Genomic DNA, 11952 nt, shown 5'->3' with positions numbered 1-11952 from the left:
AAAACACAAACAGCTCCCCTAGATCTTGAAATTATGGGATCTGGGCCACGCCATTCATCAGTTAAGACATCCTTCCACTTTACTTCTGCATTACTTATAGGTGTAGTAGCAGCATTGTGATCCGCAGCAGAGCGGCCAGGCACATCCAGAATTAAGAAATTTAGAGTAAAAAGAGCTAAAGAAAGTTGTTCTTTTGGTGTTCGGCCGCTGGCAATTCCCTCTCTTTGTTTTTTTATAAGCTCTTTTAAGGTACAATGTACTCTTTCCACAATTCCTTGACCCTGGGGATTGTATGGTAATCCTGTAGTATGTTTGACCTGCATTGTCTGGCAAAATGCCTGAAAGGACTTTGCAGTGTAGGCAGGCCCATTGTCTGTCTTGAGACTATCAGGCTTTCCCCAGGCTGCCCATGCCTCTAAGCAATGACTAATGGCATTACGAGCCTTTTCACCAGTCATCAGAGTGGCATGTATAATACCGGAACAGGTATCAACAGAAACATGAACATATTTTAAATTTCCAAATTGAGATATGTGTGTGACATCCATCTGCCAAAGTTTTAGCGGGATCAGACCACGAGGGTTAATTCCCACCTGAGGAGGGTGGTGAAATTGAACACAATTCTGGCAACGTAACACCACATCACGAGCTGCAGCTCTAGAGATTTTAAATTTTTGTTGAAGAGTGAAAGCAGGAACATGAAACTTTTGATGAAATTCTCTAGCGAGATCAACCGGAGCAGCATGAAAAATAAACTCTCTACGAGTACTAGCATCCACCAGGGCATTATTACTGGTCATGGGACCAGGCAAATTAGTATGAGCTCGAATATGTTGTATAAAAATTTATTTTTTCTGGCCCAAATCAAATTTTGTAATTCTAAAAGAATTTGACATACAGTACTAGTTGACCGAATTGGCCCTGCAATTTCAAGTGAGCGCACAGCATTAACTACATAAGCAGAGTCAGAAATTAAATTAAAAGAATCATGAATCTTTTGAAAACTTCTAATATAATTTTACATTCTGTAATTTGGGGGTGCCTGGACTGTATTGAATTAATACTGGTTCTTGAGAATCAATCATATAGGCACCTACACCTGTTTTGGAGCCATCTGTATAAATATCTAACGCTCCAGACAAAGACTCTGAGGCAGTGACCTTTGGAAAAATCACTGGATGTTCAGTAAAAAATTGTAGCAAAGGTTCCTTAGGATAATGATTGTCAAACTCTCCATCAAAACTACAGCGTAGGGTTGGGGATTTAGCTCAGTGGTAGAGCGCTTGCCTAGGAAGCACAAGGCCCTGGGTTCGGTCCCCAGCTCCGAAAAAAAGAACCAAAAAAAAAAAAAAAAAAAAACCAAACAAACAAACAAACAAAAAAAACCCTACAGCGTAATATGGCCCAATCATCTATCAAGGCACATAATGTTTCCATCTGAGCAGTTGTATATGGAATAATAATTTTCTTGGGTAAAATACCAAAATGCTGAATGCAAGATTTAATGCCTAACACAGCAAGCTGTGCAATGGCAGAAGGGTAATATTCAAGGGTCTTATTAGGAGAAATATGGGGATAAATCCAAAGAAGCTGTCCCTGTTGCCATAGCACTCCTGTAGGCTGACAAAAGGTTCTCGTATACACAAAAGGAGATCTTCCTTTTCCTTGTACCTTCTTAGCATTGCCTTTTCCAGTCTTTCTTCTACTTTCCTCAAGGATAATTGTGTTTCCTTGGTTAAAGCACAGGGTGAAGTAAGCTGAGAATCCTCTTTCAGGATCTCATAGAGTGGCTGTTAATTTGGCTATAGACTTGTTCTGGATAACCAGTCTGGTCCAGAGTGAATCTCCCTAGACCCAATAGCATGTCAGTGTCCCAATGTCTCTGAGGGTCTACTCCTGAGGCCAGATTAATGGCGGCCTGAGTATTAGCATATTCATAAAGGTAAGATTTCCAATCCAAGTATTGACCTGAGGAGAGGCAGGCTTTAGCCAGACTCCCCCAATCCCCAGGGGTGAGGCAATACCTAGCAATAGCCTCAACTTGAGCCACAACAAAAGCTGCACTGACCCCATAGGTTCTAACCAATTCTGCCAATTGCTTTATAGTCTTAAAATCAACGGGTTCATGATACCGATGCCCGTAGCATTCAGAAACACTGGAAAACTTAATCCCATCTCTTTCCACACCTCTGGGCAAAAAGAAGTACCTTTTGTAGGCTTCACCATGCTTTTATGTTGAGGGTTATATGGAGGTGCTGTTGGCATAACCGCTTTCTTGCCTAATTGTCGGCCTTGTTTCCACATGGCACTAGCATGTGGCCAGTCTGGATCATATCTCTCCCTCTCACACTGAGCAGCCTCTTCCTCGAGATCAGCCTCATCATCCCAAAATCCAGTCTCCAAAACACCGAGCGTATCCTTCATGCTACAAGGTTTGACTGCCAATTCCTACATATGAACGCATGATGGTGCGGTCTCCAATACCTCAACAAAGAGACATTGCCTTAAAATCTTTTAGAAGCCTGGTTTCTAGGATAAGATTTCCATAAAAATATCATCCCAATTTAGACATGTTTCCCTAGATTGGCTCATGCCACACGTTGTCTAGAATGACTCCATCCAAATTTACCAGTTTTATGTCAACTTTCTGTTACCAATGTTATATTTTTTTAACCATATCCAATAACTTAAAAGCAAATAGTCCATAACCAAGGCATGTAGAGCATATTTATACATTTAAAACCAATCAGAAACAAAATTGAAGTGGCTACACATACCTTTAATATTTAAATCAATCATCATTTTTACTTTTTCTAGCTGTAGTTTTAAGAGAAACACCTGTCACCTGTTGAGTCCAATAATCACAGTCAAAGATTTTTCTAAGAGAAACAGCCATGGGTTCCATTACCTTAGAAGCTGTGAAGCTCCTGGTGTCTTTAGGATCGGCTAGTATAAACATTTAGCCAGCCCCCTGGGGAGCTTGCCCAGTCACTTCGGCTTCTAGCTACAGATGCAGGCTCCAAAAGCCAATTGAAACTTTTTATTTATTTGTTCCTTTCTTGAAAGGAGTTAAAGCTACATCAATGGGTGAATCAACCAACATTTAAAATTTTGACCTTTTCTTTTAAACACGAAACACAAAACATTCAAGCAACAAGAAGCAAAACCCAGACATAAATTGACATACATGGACAGCTTGGTGCACCAAGGACAGACAATAGACACAGAGGAAAAGAACTAGATGGTGTTCCACCAAAGGGACCCAGACATCCTACCTAAAGAACCCAGAACCAGAAATAAGCACTTCTCCAATAGGAGCCAGCAAGGAGGCAAGACGTCTCCCATCTCCTTCTGTCTCCAGGAGAGCTTCAAAAAACTTAAGCTCATTTCCTTCTTTTGCCAAAGCATCTGTGGAGAGTTCGAGAGGACTGTTTTTCTCAACCCCATTCTCTCTCTTGTCTAGGGTGTAAACTGTCTCTAGTCAGGGTCCAAAGACTAAAAGCATCTATGAGAATCGACTTTGCTTCTCTAGATTTTAACATAACTCTAAAAGAACACATACACAAAAACATTTTACCATTTTTACCTTGTCCCCTTTTGACCACTACCACTACCCCAAATCTTTATCTTTGCACATGCTTTCAATTTCTGAGATCCTTCTGAATTCTGCTTACTGGGGCATTTAAAATCTGTATCCACCACCTGAGTTCCCATTCGAGGGGTCAATATGAATCTAGTGGTGGAACTGAGGTCGAGTCCTGCGCTTCCTTTTGTTGCTCTGCAGTGCGGCTCCCGACCCGATGGTTCTACCTTTAGTTTCACTTTCTCTAAGCTGTCTGTGATGCTTTCTAGATTGTCTGACATTTCTAAGGTCAAGGCTTTTAAAGAAGAATATATCTTATTTGTTTCCTGGTCCTGATTATCCCCCTTTTTTATCTCTGCCTTCTCTCTGTTCCTTTTATCTCCTCTTCTTTTCTTTTGAGACCTTTTCTCCCTCCAACATACTTTCTTGTTGCTCTGCAAGGACTCTCTGACCTGTCCTAATGGCTCTAAAGGCTTCCTCGCATCGTTTATCCTCTAAGCAGGCACGGACCATTGGCCAGAGAGGTTTTGGTCTGGGCTTAAGCTTGCCCTCTGTGGCTTCTTTATCCAGATCTTTCCCTAATTTGTACCATGCTTGCAAGGTAAGAGATCCCGATACTATAAACCACGGAGCACAACGATCGCATTCATCAAGAATGCTCGACAGGATTTTCCTTTCAACTTTGAGCTTACGCTGATTAAGGAGCTCCTGGAGAGCTGTCAGGAGTGGGCTGGAATGTGAGCTTCCCATACTCAATGAACTTATTTATGAGCGGTTTTACGAGCAGGGTGAGCTGGTGTGTTTGTTTACACCTGACTTCGTAGCCTGGCACTTGTTGGCTATTCCCAGCAAATGCACTCCCGACCGGGATGGTGGCAATTCAAAAGAAAGCAAATCCACAACACAAAGAAGAAAAGAATCAAACTTATAAGTCCTGCCCACAAAGGATCAATTTGAAACAACATTGCTGCAGACTACAGACCTTTTAGCCTCTAACCCAAGGCTTTCATCATCTCTGCTTACCTCCAGAGAACTTTATCGTCCCTTACCGGGAACTTTCCAACGTCGCCGTCCTGAAGTTGAAGAGTTCTGAAATCCACGAGGATGTCCTCGGGTCCCTGCTTATTCCGCCCACCTCGGCCGGCAAGGAAGACGCAACACGGTCGGATTCTTCTCAACAGCCTTTATTGCAGGACCACCTCTTTGCTGATATGGGGACCACGAGCGGAAAAGGCGCTCGCCTTATATACACAACAGGCTGTGGTCGTATGCTAAATATCTTCCAGGGATTGGCGGAGAGCAAATCACCCCACTATCACCCCAGCTACTTGTCCTCCAGAGATTGGCGCAGCATGAACCACCCCATTAGCATAGTACTGCCCCGGCCAGACTGATGCCAGGTGCAAACCCGCGCATGCGCAGTACTGTTGTCCACCACAGGAGGGCGCTGGATTACCTCATTATCCTACGGCCACCCTAGGAAGGGGACAAGCATGCACATGCACGATAAGTTGTTTACATTCAGAAGGGACTGGATGTCGGCGCCATCTTTGTTTTACCGCGCCGCTCCCTACACCTCCTCCTAGCTCCCTGGAAGTCAGTCTTCTGCTAGCAGCCCTCAGATGAAGATGTAGAACTCTCAGCTCCTCCTGCACCATGCCTGCCTGCATGGCGCCATGTTCTCGCCTTAATGATAATGAACTGAACCTCTGAACCATCCTCAATTAAATGTTGTCCTTCATAAGAATTGCAATGGTCATGGTGTCTGTTCACAGCAGAAAAACCCTAAGACATCCCCTTAAGCAAATAGACCATGTTAAATCAGTGACTGGCACATGCACATAAGCAAACACACATGCACGCACGCGCACACACACACACACACACACACACACACGCATGCACGCACGCAGACGCAGACGCATGCTCATACACACAAAACACAAGCAAACTCCAAATCATAATGGTACCCAGAGGCGGTTTCCACCCTTGCTGTCGCCTGCCCAGTGCGTCTGTGTTAAGTCCCTGCACGCCTCATCTCTACTTGGTGTGTAGAGACAGCAGCAGAGCCTCGTGTGCTGTGCTGGGACTTCCAGAGGTGTTCTGCTTTTGTTCTCAGTTTTTCAAGAAAGACATATTTATGAGTTTTGTGTAGACAAGTCCTGTACTTGCATTTAAATCTGTCCACCAGAAGAGTGGTGGGCATCAGATCCCATTACAGATGGCTGTGAGCCACCGTGTGGTTGCTGGGAATTGAACTCAGGACCTCTGGAAGAGCAGTCGGTGCTCTTAACCTCTGAGACTTCTCTTCAACCCCCCCTTTTTCCCCCTTTTCTATTTTGGACAGGGTTTATGTAGCCCTGGCTGTTCTGGAACTTTTTCTGTAGATCAGGCTGGCCTCAAACTCAGAGAGATCCCCTTGCCTCTGCCTTCCGAATTCTGGGCTTAAAGGTGTGTATTACCACACTCAGCCTGAGCTGGAGTTTTTGTGCTAAACCTGCAGGAAGTCTGGAGATTCATCTCTGATGTAGAGCACTGGCTTCTTTTCCCACAGGTACTAGGTATCCATATGGTACCCAAGCATACATGCAGGCCAAACACCCATCTGACAATAAAGTCTAGGGACCGGAGTGATGGCTCAGGGGTTAGGAGCACTATTCCCTCTTGCAGAGGACATAGGCTTGCTTCCCAGCAGCCATATGGTTTCTAGGAAACACCGGTAACTCCAGTTGTGTGAACACCAGGCACACACCTATGTAGAGAGAGCTCTTGTATGGAAGCCTCACCTGTCAATAAAATGACGTCAACCTATTAGCTGAGGTGGAAAATAGGAGATGGGAAGGACAGCACAGAGTGGATTTCTTGGAATAGAGCGAAACACGAAAGGATTTGACCCTCAAACACTGGAAGAAGACTGTTGCAAGAAATCGAGGTCCATGGGTTGGAGAGATGGCTCAGTGGTTAAGAGCACTGACTGCTCTTCCAGAGGTCCTGAGTTCAATTCCCAGCAACCACATGGTGGCTCACAACCATCTGTAATGGGATCTGATCCCCTTTTCTGGTGCATCTGAAGACAGCAACAGTGTACTTATATACATAAATTAAATCTTAAAAAAAAAAGCAAAAGAAACGGAGGTTCAGGTAACCACTGTGTGGCAGAACTCAGAATAATGGGATGATAAAGTTATGAGCTAGTCAGGGAGTCCAAAGCTTCGGTTTAGGCAATTATTCATGAAATATTAAGTCTCAGGGTCGTTATTTCTGGGAACAGGACAGGTGAAAAACTCAAGGTTACAGGTGACATTAACTACACACTTAGTGCACACACATACATGTGGCCAAAGGGTGGTGCTTGTCCTTAATCCTATCATATTGGATGCAGAGGCCCTCTGGTTGCTGAGTTTCAGGCCAGCCTGGTCTAAATAGTGAATTCCAAGCCAGCCTGGGCTATATAGTGAGACCCTGTCTCAAAAAGTTTACAACTTGCCAGGCTATGGAGGTGCACACATTTAATCCCAGCACTACGGAGGCAGAGGCAGGCGGATCTCTGAGTTTAAGGGCAGCCCGGTCTACAGAGCAAGTTCTAGGGCAGCCAGGGCTACACAGAGAAAACTTTAGTCTCATCATTTGGAAGGCAGAGGCAGGTGGATTTCTGTGAGTTTGAGGCCAATCTGGTCTACAGAACTAAGTTCTGGAACAGCTAGGGCTACACAGAGAGACCCTGTCAAAAAAGCCAAAACAAGAATTTAGTTTTGGGTTAGTGAGATGTCTCATGGATTAAGAGCCCTTTCAGCTCTATCCCAGCATACACATGGTGGCTCACAGTTGCTTGTAAATTTAACCACAGGGGATCCAATGGCCTCTGTGGACACCAGAACACACGGACACACGAGGAGACGCATATACACATAGGCTATAGCAGCTGCTGGAGCTTTTGTCCGAGGTGAACCATTATGGGCTGCAGTTTTCCTGTGTTAAAGATCTCTTGGGGTTCCCGTGGCTGGGTCTGTTATACTGAGTCCCAGTCTGAGCAACAGCTGACCTGGGCCCACAGCTGTTGGGGAAGCATTCTAATCTCCTGACCCCACCCTTGCTCCCTTTGGGATATCAGATGCCACTGCTAAGGCTGTGCCAAAGGGACCCTCTCACGCCCAGTTTACAAGGCTGCAGAGCTTAGTGACCAGCATCTTACTGCTGGTTGTGGCTTAGCTCCTGGGATAGATGACTGTCTGGTTCAACATTTCAAATTCCAGTAACTTATATTATCTAGGCTCCTCTGTATCCTCTCTTTTTTTTCTTTTCTTTTTTTCGGAGCTGGGGACCGAACCCAGGGCCTTGCGCTTGCTAGGCAAGCGCTCTACCACTGAGCTAAATCCCCAACCCTCCTATGTATCTCTTAAAAAACATCTATCATCTATCTATCTTTATCTATCATCTATCAATCTAGCTATCATCTATTTATCTATAGCTATCATCTATCTATATCTATCATCTATCTACTATTTATATCTACCACCTATCATCTATCTATCTACCTACCTATATCTATCATCTATCTATATCTATCATCTATCTATCTATCTATCTATCTATCTATCTATCTATCTATCATCTATCTATCTATGTATCTATCATCTATCTATTTATCTATGTATGTATCTATATCTTCATCTATTTATCTATATCTATCATCTATCCATCTACTATTTATATCTACCATCTATCTATCATCTATCTATCTATCTATCTATCTATCTATCTATCTATCTATATCACATATGAATATAGCAGGGGTCTTGTGTAGCCCAGGCTGCCCACTCTGTAGACCAGGCTGGCTTGGAATGCACAGGGATTCTCCTCTGTGTTTGTCTCTCGAGTGCTGGGATTAGTAGTGTGCACCGTCACTTCTGGTGAGTGTGCCAGGCTTTCGCCCAGTCACACAGACACTACTGGAGGGACTGTGGCACACTTCAGTGCCTGGATAACGGATTTCATTTTGAGATAGGGTACCATGTAGCCCAGACTGGCCTCAAACTAATTTTCTTGCTTCCGTCTGCAAGGTATTGGTATTACAGGCAGACACCACGATGCCAGTTTTGTGGCTTTGTGTGGGCTATTTGCCACTGTCAACACTGGCCAAATATGAGCCCAATCTTCTGGAACTGTCTGTCCCCAGGTGTGTCGGCACCGCGGGCTTTTTAGTGGCTCCTGGTTTCCACGGCTCCCGAATTCTCTGTACAAATGAACACTTTTTCCACCCTAGATGTTGGTTTCACCTTGAGCAACAGATTTTCTTGACTAACAGTCCTTCTTCTGGGTTCACCAGGGTCAGGAGCAACCTAAATCCTTAACTTGGGTTCTGATTCCAGCCAGCTTTGGGATGTGGTGATCACCAGATCACTGGGGCAAGACAATCTGCAGTGTGTAAAAGCAGCCACCAGGGGGCGACAAAGGGCAACAAGGGACCAGGTCGCATGAGCTCTGAAAGAATCAAAGGGCTGTGAAGGAGAGAGAGGGCAGATGGCTGTGGGTTGTTTGGTATCCATAAGCATTGTGGGGTGAGGAGCCATAACTGGCTGGTGTGCGGCTGTAATCCCAGCATAGGGAGGATGAGGTGGGGTCAGGAGGCTAACCTGAGCTACAAAGCCAGATGGCGTTACTTCTGGCTGGAGACATGGCTCAGTGGTTAAGGGCACTGCCTGCTCTTGCAGACGTCCCTGGCTGGATCCCCAGTACCCACCCAAGCTTACAAGCATTTGTAACTCCCATGCACATAAAATAAATAAACCTAAAACAGAACAAAACCCACACACCAAGCAAGGGCTGGGAGTGAGTGTGTGTGTGTGTGGGGGGGGCATGTATGTGGTCTCAGCACTTGTATGGCTGAGGCAGAAGAATTACCATGAGTTCCAGGCAGAAAAGCCAGGGCTACAGAGTCTCAAAACACAAAACAAAACAAAAACAAAATGAAACAAAAACAAAAACAAGCAAGTAAGCAAGCAAAATGGAAGGTTGGAGGCGTAGCTCGGTAGTATAGTGCCAGGCCCTGGGTTCTGTTCTTATCCACACTCAAAACAACAGAGAACAAGATGCCCCAGCTGGGGGCTGAGAAACGGTTCTCTTGGTGAAGTTTGTTCTGCAGGCATGAGTGTGGGGGACTGGATTCCAGGACTCTTATGAAAGCCAGGTGTAGTTTGCACCTATGGTCCCACAGCCAGGGCGGTGGAGACAGGAGAACCTTTGGTGCCTTCTGGTAAGCTAGGCTAGCATGTACACACATGTTCCCCAGCTGCCCACCATGCATGTATGTATGTATGCCCTCCCCAACTCACACACAGAGAGACAGAGGGAGGGAGGAAGAGGAAGAGGAAGGGAGAGGGAGAGGGAGAGGGAGAGGGAGAGGAAGGGAGAGGAAGAGAGACCATCTCTTGAGATTGTTAATGGCACCATATACTCCCCACACTTATGGAGGCTGAAGGCAAATGGATACCTCTGAAGATGTCCCATTCCAGCTATAGGCGTTCCTGTCCAAAGCCCTAGCCAGCCCTGCTCAGGGATTCCTAAAGGTATTTTTGAAATCAGGACAACTAATTTTCAACCTTCCACCCTTCCCAGCTGGATGGCATTGCTTCCTGGCCTGGAGCAGCCTGGGAGGTTTGCAGGGTGCTTGGCTCCGTCCTGAGCTTCCTGGGATAGATTCATACTGTGTAGTCCAATCTGGCCACCAATTCATGATCCTTCTGCTTGTGGTAGAGTCCCTGCCTAGAATCCCCCAGTGAGGGGCTGGGGGCGTGGCTCAGTGGTAGAGCCCCTGCCTAGAATCCCCCAGTGAGGGGCTGGGGGCATGGCTCAGTGATAGAGCCCCTGCCTAGAATCCCCCAGTGAGGGGCTGGGGGCGTGGCTCAGTGACAGAGCCCCTGCCTAGAATCCCCCAGTGAGGGGCTGGGGGCATGGCTCAGAGGTAGAGCCCCTGCCCAGAATCCCCCAGTGAGAGGCTTGGGTCGTGACTCAGTGAGAGCACTTGCTTTTATACAGGCTCCCAGTTCCATCCCTATCCATCCCTAGAACCATGGGGTTGGGGAGTCATGAAGAAAAGAAAAAGATGTTATTTGAAGTTGGACCTCTTGTAGTTTCCCCACAATGGAGCATGGGCTGTAGAAGGTTGCAGGGGCTTTTGGACAACAAACTATTAGCTCGTTGTTCTTGAACTAGAACTCGAACTTGATTGTTCACATCTTTTCTCTGTCCACGCTGGGATTAGAAAAGACCACTGTGCTAGCAGCACTCCATGGTGTGTGTGTGTGTGTGTGTGTGTATGTGTGCGAGAGAGAGAGGGGGGGGAGAGAGAGAGAGAGAGAGAGAGAGAGAGAGAGAGAGAGAATTCTCACAAAATACTAAAAACAAACACAATGTCAGGAGTTGGTGGGGGGCTCCTGTCTCCACTCTTTCTTGGGTGAACACCTACCTATAAATCTTTAGGTTCCAGAAAGTTCTTAGATGCCCACAGAAGAAGTCATGGTTTTCACTGTGGTTATGGCTTGGCAAGCGTCATATATAAAAACTCATCGGATTTTATGTTGTAACTATAGACTGTGAGATTCCACCGAGGCGAAATGTGCTGGTAAGGGAGACCCACACAGACACACGGGTATGTGGCTTTGGGGTTGGGAGCTGGCAGTGACTGGTTCAGTGAGTCTTAGGGTAAGAAGGGAACAGGGCAATGACAACATCTGGAATTACTGCTGACGGCTGCAAGACACTGGGGGCATGTGGGATTACCCGTGTGTGTGTGTGTGTGTGTGTGTGTGTGTGTGTGTGTGTGTGTGTGTGTGTTTAAGATGGAGTCTCATTCTATATCGCAAATTCATGGCAATCACCCTACAATGGCATCCCAAACACTAGGGTTACAGGTGGGCATAGCCCACCATGTCTGACTTACGAGAGTGCAGCTACCCTAGACGAATTATGTCTCAGTCTGTGCCACCAAGACGTTTACTTCAGATATGTGCAGTCTGTGGTACATCAGTCACGTGATAAAGCTGTGAAAATCATGGCCTGGAGCGATGGCCTCAGCTCTTTCAGTTGCAGAGCCATCGTGCGCGCGCTGACAGGGATCTCCTGGGTCTCGCTCATCTTCGTGGGTCGGCACAGTGATTTGTTTTCAAGTTCAGCTTCTAAAACTGAGTTTTGGGAGATAGGGTCTCGCTCTGTAGCCCATGCTGATCTTGAACTCAGGGCGATCCTCTGGCCTCAGCCTCTGAAAGTGCTGGGATTGCATGTGTGAGCCATTGCGTTTGGCCCCAGGTACAAAGTCTCAGAAACATTTTCTGCTCATTCCCCCTGTCCTCTACTGGCGCTCCCGGAAAGAG

Source organism: Rattus norvegicus, chromosome 1, assembly GCF_036323735.1.
Source record: "Rattus norvegicus strain BN/NHsdMcwi chromosome 1, GRCr8, whole genome shotgun sequence".
Classification (NCBI taxonomy): Eukaryota; Metazoa; Chordata; class Mammalia; order Rodentia; family Muridae; genus Rattus; species Rattus norvegicus.
Note: the sequence above shows the minus strand (reverse complement) of the source record.